Genomic DNA, 14,915 nt, shown 5'->3' on the forward strand with positions numbered 1-14,915 from the left:
TTGAGGTATTAATGGAGAAAGGTCCTGGAAGGCGAGACTAAGAGGGTTGTATTCTGGGGAACTGCAGCCATCCCTGGGTTTCATAGGGTTAAAAACTTCAGCAATGTTCAAAGATGCACTTGAAAGGATGAAGCATTACTTATTCATCAGTGCAGCATTTCACAGATGGGAAGTGCGATACGCGATAGGCCCTCGATTACATGTCTGTCTGTGCGCTACACATGAATGAATATGTTTATGTACAATAATGCCAGAGATGAATGTTTTTACTGATAAGTGAGTAGTCTCTCTGTAAGCATTTTGTTTGAAGTAGGAAAACGTATTAAAAGACACGATTGTGGTTTTGTACCTTTGATGGGGGACAAATCAAACATGTCTGCACCTACATACTTAAATATGTCACTTAAACACACACATACACCAAACTAAAACCCTAAAACTTCTCAAGTAAAATTTAAATAAGCTCTAATAAAGAAGAACTGATGTTGTCTTCTTTGATGAGTGGTGTAACATCTTCTAAGACAAACAGGGGAGTCCAGTTGCAGTCAATTCAATGCAATGAGAAAAAAAAAATATCTGGATAGATGACAATATCCACAAGCAACTTTTGTAAATATCTTAGATTGTACAGTACTGACACAAATACGGACATTTCTAAACTATGTATACGCCTTTATGGGCAAGGATACATTTGGATCTTTTTGTGTGTGTGTGTGTGTGTGTGTGTGTGTGTGTGTGTGTGTGGGGGGGGGGGGGTTACTCACGAGTAGCAAGAGTGTAGTGTTTGCTATGTACCCTACCTTTCATTAAAAAGTCTTGCACAAAATAATTCTCAGCTTTACTTCGACGTCACATATTTCAAGCCTGCATACTCGAAAAAGTCCTTCAGTTATGTTTGATGCAGTTCGATCAGGACCCAGTATAATTAGTCTGAGGAAATGCCCCATCAGAGTGACAACCCAAATGATCTCGTTCATACCCTCGAGAATGACGCTTCAGTAAACAAACAAATGTCCTCAGACGAGGAAGACACGTGAAACGCATGTTTAGCTTTATAAAAGACGAGGAGAAAACTTGACACAGCCTGTGTTGTTTCTGCAGTTTGTCTCATAGCCTAGCAAGAGGGTGATTAGCTTTTGCCTCTTGATTAGCTTTTTTTGCAAACCATACATTGCGCCCAATTCACGTGCTCTTTTCATACTTGTTAAATAAAGTGTGACTGAAAATTTGCAATCCCATATCAAACTCACTGGTTTTGTCTGAAAGCTGAGGACATGAGTGATATAAATCTTGCACCACATTTAAGCTTGAAAATAAAAAAAAAAATCACCTCAGACTCGGTTGTTGTTGTTGGTGAAAGTAGGGTACAGAAATGCGCAACGAGAAGCATGCACCGTAACGTATCAGTGATTTCTGTCGCACATGCATACCAGTTTCGTGCATCCCTGGCTATTGTTGTACTTGTATTTAATACTGGGCCTTTGAATCCACTAGGAGGTGTTAACGAACCGCAGAGCATGATATGATGCCAGTTTTTAATGCAATGCCATTTGAGATATCAAAGGTCATTGTCATTCAGTGTTTTCAGTGTTCAAAGTTGTATCCAGATTTTTTGGAGGGGGGGGGGGGGGGGGGGGATAAAAACTGATATTATTCACTTATTTACATTTGTGCAGTAATAAACATTGTTCTAACAATGTTGGAATATTTGCTCTTGCCGTTGTTCACAAATTGGTTAACCTTGCTCCAGCTTGCCTCTGAATTTGACTTTTCACAATGCTCCTTTTTACCCATGACACAGACCTGTTTCCAATTAACCTGTTTGCCTGTAGAATATTCCAAACACTTACAGCTCTGTATTTGCACATCTTTACATTCACATTTGTCTCTTTGCAAATCTTTGCATTCACATTTACATTTTACGCAATGGCTCCATTTCATCGGAACTGTGGTTTGTAGAGAGCACATTCTTTTAGGACAATAGTCTCCCAAGGACGGCTGAAAAGTGTTACGTGAAAGCTGTATAGATGTTAAACAAGAACGGTCTTCACTTAAGATAGGGGGACGTTTGCGCCATCTCTTGCTCGCAGCATTGTCCTCACATCACTCCATCAAATATTGTATCATATTGATGGAGCAATTTACGAGAACAATATTGTGCTCTTTTATACGACCAGTTGCTATGGGTGCCGGTCAACAAGAACCCTATTGCGACCACCCTTGGCGACATTCATCAGAGGTACTGTATATACATTAATTAGTGAGTGCAGTCCAAGGGTAAATAAAAAATATAGACGCATACAATTTTTGAACAGACACATAATTCAGTTCAAAAGTGAAACGTTTTCAGCAAACAAGAAGAGTGTTTGAATAGATTGCGAATTGCTTTGACCTAGAATGAATATGAATCTAAACAGATCAGACATCACGATACTCAGGCATAGCTGATATAGGCTGCCCTCTTCTGGGGAAACACCGCAAAGGCCTACCGTGGATAAGGATCCATAGAAAATGAACGGGTGGATGGAGGGATAGTATGTCCCAGAAAAAAAAAAAAGATTATACTTTTATATTAGTATGTCTTGCGCTTGAGGATAACCTACAGTCATCCCCATGTAAGTGACTCCCTAAATACAACTGTAGCTAGACCACAGTATGTTAAACAGGAGCATATTTTCATCATATAATGTATTGCTACTGTTATTGGTTTGATAATCCTCAACTATGTTTTTGCAATGTTAGTCAAATCAATAGAATATTTTTTTTCTGAGCGATGGCTGGCTTAAAACTTCAGGATACATAATAAATAGCTCAGGGTGTGAGAGAAATTTTCTGCCTCCTTTGTAGTTAACCACAGCTATTGTGTGTGTTTTTCAATCATTCAGAGGAAAGATGCCTAGATAGTAGCAAATGCTAGTATGGTGCTGACCCCCACAATATCCTAAAAGCAGCTCAAGAGTAATCACATCACAATTAAATATTCTTGAAGGAGTAACAGAGGAAAGGTCCAATTAAGGTAAAGCATCTCAAAGTGGGATAACTAATTTTCCTAGGCCCCAGAAATCCGTTTAACAGACACAATACGTGTAGCAGAGAAGCTGAAGAACAAGGACAGGTGAAATACATAGGAAATATGAAGTGTAATATTATCATTGTGAGTTTTTTTTACATTTGCTACGTCTGAATTACAGTGATAATACAAATCATATATACTGCAGATCAACCACTACAAATAGGCGCATTCGAACTTTTTGTCTCAAAACTCTACCAACAAATAATGAATAATTACAGAAAGACGGCAAAGAACAACTCAAACTTCAGGAAATTGTTTTTCTCTAACGTTGATCTTCTCTAAACTGACCTGGACCCTGTTTTGTTTATTTATTTATTTATTTATTTATTGGGGTGGGGGGTGGGGGCAGGATGACACGATGTGTGATCCTCAATGTGATCGTGTAGTAAACAGCTTTAGGGCTTCTGTGCGAAGATGGTGTTATGGCAGAGGTTGGTCATAACAGAACCCTTTCCTCATTAAAAGACACAAAAAGCCATATTGAGTTAGTAAAAAAGATAACACCAAAATGATTCATGGACTGGTCAGAAGAAACAAAGATGGTAAACAGTCGTTGGCCTTACGTCATAGCAGAAACTGTGGAGAAAACCAGGCATGGTGAAAGACTCGCCCAGTGCCATTCACTGAAACATGGCGCATGATTCACTTATGCTGTGAAAATGTTTTTTTGTTTTGCTTTGTTTTTCAGGCTTGAAGGATAGGGGTCAGAGTTGAGATGAGTACTATCAAAGTACAGAGATAAAGCTACATCTATTAAAACACTTGTGTTGAGCACACATCCTGAATTATTCATGTAGGTCATTGGACTGTCTCCCTGACTTAGCCTTTTATTCCTAGTTTACTCCTAATTATTCCTTATTTGCTTCAACTACACTAATTTATGTTGAGTATTGAAGTAGTATTACAGTAATTGTCTGTCTGGTGAAAATAATGATTTTCATGATAAAACTCAGATGTGCTGAAATGACCAAGTAAGGAAAGCTATTTGCAAAAACAGGAAAAAGAAATTTAAAAACGTTAATTGAATTCATCTGGACATGTTTCTGTTTGCGCACCTATTCCAGGGGCATTGATGAATATAAACTGAATGACGTTTGCACAGAAACTAATCCACCAAATTTTTCTACTGCTCCATAATATTTTTATACCCCAAATTAAGTATGCAGAACATAATAAAACAAATTCATCACAATCTCACAGAAACATTGCCCGGAGTCTGTAGTGACTTTCAAAGATGTTGTTTTGTCTGATGTAGAATATCAGCGCAGCAGACTCTTGCCATTTTCTGCCCTCAGGTTGGTCTCTCTTTTTTCTCTCTCTCTCTCTCTCTGGCAGGGATGCATTTCCTCAAACTGACAGCCAACCCCATCATAGAGAACATTTAATATCATTTTTATTCCCGCGAGAACATTTAATTAGATCTAAGTGGGAGTTGTCATATATTTTATCCAGTGCGGCAGTTGACAAGGACTGGAATGGCCTTTTAAACATACGCTGGTTTCATTAAAGCTTTATGGACAGCATCAATGATACCAGAATATTGCAAATGCAATGGAAGGTTTCTGGCTGTAAAAAGCACAAGACCAGAAGTGATTATTACTTTCAAGCTTTGCCCGTGAAGTCCTTATTTAATGCTGACTTGTAAATGTTAATTTTAATCTATGTAAGTTTTATACACACTACAGCATCAATGATATGAACATAATGTATTGTAAAAGCCAACAACACACAGACACAATCAGCAACCAATGAGAGTGATGTGTGAACTGCAGTGCAAAAAGTCTATGTGGTAGTGCAGTGATTCTCAACTTTTTTGCAGTGATGTACTCCCTGTGATATATCTTTTCAGCCAAGTACCCCTTAACCAGTGCAAAGCATTTTTGAGTTAAAAAAAAAATACTTAAGACCAGGCAGGGACAAACTACGGCCCGGAGGACATACGCGACCATAAGCTTTTCAATCCGACCCACTGAACTTGAAGAAATGATCAATCAGGAGAGTGATAATGTTAATATCCTGAAGGGTAGCGGAGCTATCAGTGCTTTAAAATAGTAACTGTTAGCACTAAAAATAAACAGTATTTTGTTCATTTAATTTTCAGTTATTGAAAGAGTCATTTCACTAGTTAGATATATCTGACTTAAATAACACTGTTGTAATGCTTTTGTTTATTTTCTATTGAAATTCATATTTTCTAGATATCCTGCATTTTTTCTATTATGAGGTGGGTTATCAAAACACTCTATCCATCTGCTTCTGATCCGGCAGTTTTGTCAAATTGTAGAACCCTTTTGCGGCCCTCAGGTCAAAATGTTTGCCCACCCCTGCTTTACACCCTTTCAAACTTCAATTGTATTGGTCCACAAAAAGATAATCAACCTAAAGTGTCCCCTTGTGGATCACAAAGAAATCTGTTATCAAAAGGAAATGACTTAATTATTAATAAATATTTTAAAATAAATAATCATTATAAAGTGTCAGACCTGTTCTCAAATATCAATGCCATCAATGTCTGATTTAGAACCTTTAAAATAACTAAAAAAACACTCTCCACAAAAATAAATCATTAATTCAATTAATAATAAATATGTGTCCCCAAAAATATAATCAATATAATGTGTCAGGCATGTTCTCAAAAGAAATACTTATAAAAAAATATTTGTCCACATAAAAATATTCAACTTAAAGTGTATTCTTTCAGGATCATAGTAGAGATTTGTTCACAAAAATAAATCATTAACTTGACAGGTAACGAGAGGTGGCACATGACAAGTTGGGCCGAACCATTCTAGTATAGGTGAGAATCTGGCTTTTTACAGCAATGAAAATAAATAACCTACTGAACATTAAAATTTGTTTTATGAACATATATTTTCCTGAAACAATTAATTAATTCAATCATTATTTTTAAAGGATCTTTGCATATTTGTTTTATTTGAAATCTCAGTACCCCCTGAATTTCCCTCAAGTACTCCCAGCGGTCTTAGTACCCCATTTGAGAGCCACTGTGGTAGTGTATCCTGTGTCAACTCCTCACCTAATGGTAAACCATCAACACAGAGCTAACAGTCTTGGCTGGCAGATCCACTTTACATGAATAGCCTACCAATGGAAAGGTCAGACTTGAGAAAAATTATCTTATTATACCCAGAGGAATTCTTCCAGATCCTGCGGCAAAACCTAAATTCTTTATTGGCATGTGTAACATATTTCATTTCATAGATTCCTCAGAAATTGTATGTAAAGCATAATATGTCTCTCAAAAAACTCAATATGTCTTCTGCTTCTGGCTGTGTTTTTCGACGATGACAGAAATGCTTTCTGAAAATGCAGTCTGTGATCATAGGTATTAAAGGAACCCCTGCTTTAAATGCCAACGATTCGAAATTGTAACTGGCATTTGAGTATATCGTTTAGATAGACGCACAGATGGATGAACAGATGGACAGACAGACAGGTGGAGAGATGGACGGAAGGGCTGACGGATGGATGGGCAAATAGGACAACTTTATTCATCTCTTGCCACAATGATTGTTTTGGGGGTGATCGCATCAAAGTCTACTTGAAGGTAGCAACATGCTGTACAAGTTAAAGCCTGTTTTCATTTATTTTACATAGACAGAATAGATGTCAAAACTGCAGGGTTTTGTATGTGTGCATGTAGTGAATATATTCCACTAAATCCCTTAAAATGATTGTGTGAAGTGATAAATGTGCCAGAGGGAAGGAAACATCTGCTACAGTTATGCTGGCAATGGTTTCAAATGCTTTGCATACATATCTTTCCACATTACCGAAACAGTTCTGTTTTAACAGTCTAAATATTAAAAACGGTATTTTTTCATACATCCTGATAAATAAAGTGGTACGAATAAGGGGAGACCACTAAATGTTGTGGGTGAACATCTGGGTCTTTGAGCATCTTTCCTGAGTCTCTTAAAAACGTTAATGATGCTTATCAAAAGATTTATAGTGTATCAAATTATGGACCATTCATGTCAACCCCCTTCGGTCTGTACATTCCAATTATCCAAGCACTCATTTAATATATTTTTTTCTTTCTATTTCTGCCCTTGATTTTATTGACAGCTTGCTTTACTCATGATCGACCTTAGATATCCAACAAGCAGCTGGGGTTTGTTGTTTTCCAAAAACTGCAACAGTGGGAGACTAATGGCAGTAATAATAAAGGAAAATCATTGGAGACGGATAGGATATAAAATGCAAAGCCTAATAGACTGTTTAATGTATTGAATTTGAGACTGTACATATGCTAACATCTGTTTATACCACAAAACTATATGTGTACCCAATGTAGAAGAAAAGGCGAAAGCAGTCTAATCAGAACAGGAGTTGTTTTTACTTGTAGAGTTTTATCAAGTTTGGTCTTTACAAAGATGCACTCTCTTCACTAAATAATGATTACAATATAATCCAGCAAGGTCCTCATGTTCAGAGTTAACATTGTACAGGGGTGCTAAAAAAAAAAAATCTCGTTTGCATTGATTAAGTTCTATGACAATCAAAATGTCATATGATATGACTTCCAACAGTGATTTTCAAGCACCGTTCAAGTGCCAGGCTTGCTGTCGGTTGGCTGTCTCTACGCAAAATTAATCACTACAAGTAAAGTTCAGTTGTGTTTAACTTTCAAGATGAATACATCCAATCCATCCATTTTCTAGAGCCGCTTATACTCACAAGAGTCACAGGCAATTTTGATGTCATTTTGAGTTGACACAAGCGGCAAAATGGTTGCCGCTTGAAATGGGAACACGGTTGATTTTGCGGCTTGATTCAAATTCCACAAGTGCAATGTTAATTAGAATGGTGTGTTAAACTAGTAGTTGTTATAGAACATATTCTTGTCAAGAAAATGTGTTATTTAATTTGCTACTTCCGGCAGGTGGCAGCAGATACCCACTCTAGTGCACACATTCAGCATACACATGTTTAAGGCCACTGAAGTCTTTTTAGCCCAACATAAAAACAGCACTATTGTGACCACTTACATATTGGTTATTTAAAAAACAAAAAAAGTGTATCGCACGTTTTGCTAATGTTAGGTAATTTGCTTCTATCTGAGAGGGCAAGGTTCAATGTTATGTGAAATGGTAGAACCTGCATTAAAATGCTCCTCTTTTTGACTTACAGGAATGAAAGGGGCCATTATGTTATCGTTGTTTCTGTATTTTTTTTTTTTTTGTAAAACATTCTAATTGTGATATAATTTGTAAATCGAATCTCATAGGTTTGTAGAGGTGCATCTAATGTTGTGGCCGGTTAGAGAATATAACACTGGATGTTTGAAAATGATCTAGTATCAGTTTTGGAAAGAAACAGAGCAGAACAGTGTCACTCCATTGCTGATTGTCCCAGATTACAGAATGACACAGTTTTTCCACTGGGATAAAAAAAATAGCAGTGGAACCTGAGTAACCTATTTAAATATTGAGTGGCCTGAGTGTGATTATTTCGAATATGCTTCTGCATTTTACTCACATAATAGACTCGATAGAGGATCTTCAGGAGAGTACTTCATAGCTGACTCACTTTTATTTTACCAAAAAATAATAAGGAGTAACTAGTCAAACACGAATGCTTTTAATGATAGTTTTGACACTTTTAATTTTTTAATGCCTGTCATTTTTTAAGCAAATGCTAAAAAAAACACCAGTCTTTCTGTGTCTTGCTATATTGCTTCTGGAGAGCTTTGTGAATTTTCCAACAATAATATTGTGTCGTCCTTTTTAAAATTAATCAAGGCCGGGTAGCTTGTTGTCAATGCTATGGTATTTTGAAGTGCATAATGTCTAAGGCAGACATTTTGAGTTTTACTTTAGTGACCAGGATAATCTGCCATTGTACAAATTCCCACAATATCCCGATCATTCAATCATTCGATCATTACCCATGCAGGAGTTGACCTAGAATGAGTGACTTCTGCCAATACATTTAAGTGTTGATGGTAATCTCAGCGTTACACCCACGGCCACTGTCATGTAACTGTTTTCTGTTTTAAATAGTTTTTGGAGGAATTTAATTCATTGTATAGATCCAGTGTAAATAAAGCCACCATTCATTGGGTTCCTGCGAGTTATCACTGCAAATGCAAGTCTAAATTACCAATGAAAACCTTATTATGGACAAATATGTGAACTGTCCCACTTGCCAAAAACTGGCCTTACGGTTACCCCGTAACGCCCATGCCTTTCGAGTAGTAAGTTTTAGTGTAACCGAAAGGTCTTCTGATTGTCCTCCAAGGCTTAGTCTTGCGACCACAATCTCATTCTTTCGGCCATTACCTCCAGGCCATAACCACCAATATTGGAATGTTAATTGACTGGTAAATTGAAAGCTCTATCTTCCTACTCAGCTCTTTCATCTTCACAACAGACTTGTGCAGGGTTGTCAATACCATCGACACTGCAACTACTTGTCTATATTTTAAGTAGAGAACAATCCTCTGAGATTTCTCATTCCATACAGGAATAACCTGAAGGAAAGAATGTGTCTTTTATTGGGTGTGTATTATTTACTAATGATGATAAATCAATGTGGCATGTTGGTTATATGCTGAGCCTGCCTACTCAGGATGCCATTAAAAGGAAAACCTAACCTCATACATACCTCATACATAGTAATGATATAACAATACTGTAAATCCATGAGTGTATGGGGGTGGATTGGTGTTGGCCCTGGACATCCACCACAATGAGTATCGACTGACATTGACATTTTAGCATAAAGCTAGAAAAAAAAAATCTTCCATCTGCACCACCCCCCCTTTGACCTCAACCTTTTCGACAAAATATTTTTATCCTACATAAAAACAAACAAACAAAACAAACGGTCGGTCACTCGGGGCATCGAGTTAGCTTTGCGCGCCACTGAATACATCAGACTGTAATGATTGCATTCGTCCAGCATGACAAAATACGTTTTTTTTGTTGTTGTTTGTTTTAATGGTTACTCGATAGGGCCTAAAATACAATTTTGAGCTTCGCCAATCATTCTAGATGATTAGGAGTTTACAGATTTAAGTCAAAGAAATAACCCTGACAAACATTTATTTGAAGGATTAATTTGATGAAAAAAATCCTGTGCAAAATATTCAGACAAAAATAATGAAGACTGATTTTAAATGATTTTAATATAAACTTAACATTTATCTACAAAGAATAGCTAGTCATAGCTTTTGCATAACTTGCTTAAAGGAACACTGTGTAAGATTTAGACCGTGTTTCATTGAAAAGGAATAAATTAAATGAGTATACATTTCAAACACTTGGAAATAAATGTGTTCCTAACAACCAACAACAAATAACTAGACCTACAGTTATATTTAAAACATATAACTGTAGGTCTAGTTATCATTAAATTATATTAAATGGGGGGTGGCACTTCTCAGGAGGCTGCCATGTTTGTTATAGCGATGCACAATGGTAAATGCAGCACCACCTGTTGTCCATAACGAAAAACAATCTTAATCTTACACAGTGTCCCTTTAAGGGATAGTCCAGTTATTTAGCCCTTTTTAGCAAGAATAGTTAACATTTTGATGATAACTGATTTGATGAGTAAATTATTTTGAACATATAATTTGCACCTTTAAAAACACATTTTTCAACCTGCCTTCAACTGAAAATGACCACCTGTGCTCAAGGCTTGGGTAATGACCAATAACGGCTCATCTGCTTTGATTGGTCTTTACTTAAGTCTTCAGCATGTCATTTTCAGCCAATATCAAGTGGAAAAATGTGTTTTTAAAAGTATTGAATGAAAGGTTGAAAGAAAAATAATGCAGTTATCAAGTCAAGTCATTTATCTCAAGCATTACCCATGATCTCATCCCGTGTTGGACTTGGACTCGGACTTTGTCGACTTGCCATTGACTCGAACCTTTGTGACTTGGACTTGACTTGGACTCCGACCTTTGCGAACTTGGCTTGTCTTGGACTCGATAAAAGTGGTCTTCACTGCGACCCTACTGGCAACACAGAAGAATTCATTCAAAGAAAAGTGGACTTGAAAAGAAAGGTTGTTTAAAATGCGCCCAAGTTATTTTCAATGCAAAAGCAGATGTAATGGTATCCAACCTCACAGGTAGTGGCTTCTCACTTATAACAGAGGGCAGTTTTTCCTGTAGCTATACCTGTATGCTTGCTTAACTTGTCCTGACCTACAATGCATTAATTTGATCCTGTTTGATAAACGCAAGTTTAAAAATATTAAGTGGGCCCCACATTTGATGATTTTTTCTGCATGTGGCCTCACTGGCTAGAGTTGGAATACTTCTGATCTAGGGCAACTCGTTTGATAAAATTCCACGTTTGCTGGCCAAGGGCAAACACCCACACATGAAAATGCATTCATAATCACATCTTCTTGGCTATAACTTCGTACAGGCTGCTTTCAAATATTTTACAATCCTTCTGAAACTGCCATGAATCGTACCAGGTATCAAACCTATTAAGTGTATAGCTGACCCGAGTGCCCATTTTCAAAATCCCTCAGTTCTTGATTATCTTCTTGTGATTATATAGTTTACCCAGGCGCAAAAGCAGCATGACTCTCATTGCACAGCTACTGAAGAATGCACGGTCGTGCCCACAAAATCATAGACATGTTACAGATCAATTATTTGAACAAATACAAACATTATTAATGGAGGTGGACTATTTCACCGGGATCAATGCCATTTATGACAGTCATGTTGCCATTGTAATGTGTCTTTGCCACTGCATCCTAAATTTCTGTCAACTTTTTCTTATTCATCTTAGCACATCTAATAAATCAATCTAAAGGACAGGCATTTCACACAGAGGAAATCCCCATGAAAATATTACTTGCGGCATATTATCCGCCCTCATGTTTCAATTCACATCACTGGCAAATTAAAAAAATGTGATATGACAAGCGAACAAACAATTTCTCTCTGTGGATTTATGAATATCTAATTTGGTATAATGTCACTGTTGTTGTTTTTTTTTGTTTCTGCTGATGAGCTGTCCAGTAGGACACTATAATACAAACAAAGACTCTTGCACACATGCACTCACACGCGCGCACACGCACACACTCACACACACACATTTCCCTCCTAAATCTTCAGCTGCCACAACATTACCTCAGATATGATCACCTTGCTTGTAGCAATGGGCCAGCTTGGCACCCTGGAGGCCACGCAAAGCAGATAAATGAAATCAAGGTCCAGACACTATCTTCTGCCCTTACCCCTTGGCCATTATGTAGCGTTACTTTTTTCAGTGAAGAAAGCATCAGGTGGACAGCTAAAAAAAATAATGTTCTGCAGGGCGAAGGGGGGGGCTGCCTTTTCATTTTTATTTATTTGTTTTTTGGTTTTGTGAACCGGATGGGCTCGTTTTCTGAACTCTTCCGTACTGATGTGAAGCCAAAAGGATTTTGATGTTTTCTCTTAGGAGGGCCAATATCAATAGAAATGCTGACAGCAGTGGCTCAAGACAAATAAAAAAAAAAAAAGAAGGTTGGGGGTGATCTCAGGGAAAATGGCTTTGTTTTTGTTTTTGTCATGTGAAGTGTAGTTCCAATAAAATAATTTTATTTTTTCTTTCCTTTTTTTGAGTTTCAGGGACTTTGATGCACTTATTTTTTTCAGTTTTAGACAGCTGTAACATGTATAAATGCTGTAAAAATAATTAACAATTGCTGAAAAAGGATACAGGTTTAGATATAATTTTTTTATAGATCATTTTTATAGATAATAATCTTATTTATAGACGGTACATTGAGAGGGAGGGGGTGAAAAGTTTTCTCTGTCCTAGGGGGTGCTTGGCAAAATATAATTGAGAAGCACAGCCAGAAAGTGAGACAAGTATCAAGTTCAAGGAGGGTTTGTGAAAATTTTCAGACTTTCTTCCAACTTGAATGCCTTTACTAACACGATGAAAGTTGCATACCTCCAATATTGGTCATTGGCTTTCTCCCCTATGATCAATTGGGGGTGCAGTTCAATAATTCACCTCTTTCATTTTCCATTTGTCATGCTTCCAAGGTGTAAATACCTTCAGTGTATTTTACCCCGATGTTCTCTTTCACTAATTACCCTTCTAATCCTCCCCCACCAAGCTGAAACCAACTCCCACTCCAGGTTTTCCCCTGTTACACTATGGATTCCCTGTCGGCTTTGTATGGAGAGATCGAACTCTAATTAAGATTGTTAATGAAGATTTAATTTTCCACTTCTAATGAGTCAGTGAACTCTGAAGAGCTAAACGCTTGAGCGAGAGAGTATGAGGAAGCGGGACTAAGTGGAGGTGAGGATAGAACATCAGGGATGAGGAGGTGAAGATCACTGGAGCAATATTACATGAGAGGTCATTTGCTCAACAATATCATTATTGCCTCAGTGACTCATTTAGGTCTGCATCAGGTTTTGTTAGTCACCGAAGAGATGTTAATGCTGGCAAAGTTGACTGCATTGTAATTATAAAGTACAATTATAATTACACATCATCATTTAAAAATGTTTTGAGTCAGGGGACATTAATACATAGGGCTCATTATTCGGAGATAACGCATATGCGCTTGGGCTTAAAAACTGGCATATCTTGATTTTCGTGCGGGTGCAAGTCTCACTTAGTCTGTATGAGAAGTTGGCAAATCGCCCTGCTGCATGCCAGGCATTCCGGTTGACCAAGGGCATTTACTTATATAGGTCTCCAGTACACCTGACAATTTGGTGGCTGAAAGTAGACAACACTTTACACCTGCCTTTCCAACTTTGCAGCAGGTGGCTTACTGTGATTGTGATGAATTTGAGGTATAGGCAGATGGATTCTAATCTCCGCTGATATGTGTGGTGGATGTGATCAAATTTTATTTATAATTATGTCAATTGTGTGTGTGAGAAAATTTGGGAATCAAGTCATTGAACATATTGTTATCACCTTTATTAATTTAAGATGCATACATAATTGAAATTCTGACAACAGGTGCTCTGCTATTTGGAGTCGGCAATTTATTCACAAGATACTGGCTCCATAATCGGACATGAGAAGACAGACGCCGTTTCTGGTGTTTGTCATCGGTGTTTGTTTTATGAAATGTTTTCCTACAAAAATATTATTACTCTTACAAGAAGTGTTAACCTATATTGTTGAAATTGGGAGCAATCTTTGTACTTCAAAGGTCATCACTTTTCAGGAGACCCTGAACAGCATGTTAGGTTCATTTGTTAAGATTACATTGTCATAAAGAGCATTGTCAATCATAAAACACCAACAACATGTGTTTGATAACTAAAATAGTATAGATTAGTGGTGATTAAATAAAAAATGAAGAAATTGTGATACTAAGGTTTGGAGGTACCTTGTTAATTTACTGTAGTTATTTTTTTTTTTTTTACTATTGGTTTTATTCTGGAGTCGGGGAGATTCTGCACCGAGTCAGCCAAGTAAACCTCAACGTTCGATTTACTAGTTACAAAGTTTTACTATAGAACATGTCCAAGTGGCGAAAATGTGTGTTTGGGAGCACATGGCCGGACAACAAATGTTTTAGTATAGCCTACAATTCACCTGCGGGCGTAACTGTTGTGATGAGTAGTGGTTTATCGAGGCGACCGATTTGATAGGAAGAACGCATGTTACTGTCTGCTCCGCAGACACGTCTTTTGCATTGTTGGCAACTCCGGTTCATTTCAATGTCAGTAAAATGCCTGTTTTTGTCTTCTTAATTCATTAAGCCTCTGAATTCCATTCATGATCGCTACAACATTAGCTTCTTTGTTTCTTCGTGGCAGTCAGCTTTAGAACGGCGTTATGAAAAGGGTGCAGCATCCAGATGGTGAGAGGAGGGA

The sequence above is a fragment of the Hippichthys cyanospilos genome, chromosome 12, assembly GCF_059441005.1.
Source record: "Hippichthys cyanospilos isolate Australia breed blue-spotted pipefish chromosome 12, RoL_Hcya_1.0, whole genome shotgun sequence".
Classification (NCBI taxonomy): Eukaryota; Metazoa; Chordata; class Actinopteri; order Syngnathiformes; family Syngnathidae; genus Hippichthys; species Hippichthys cyanospilos.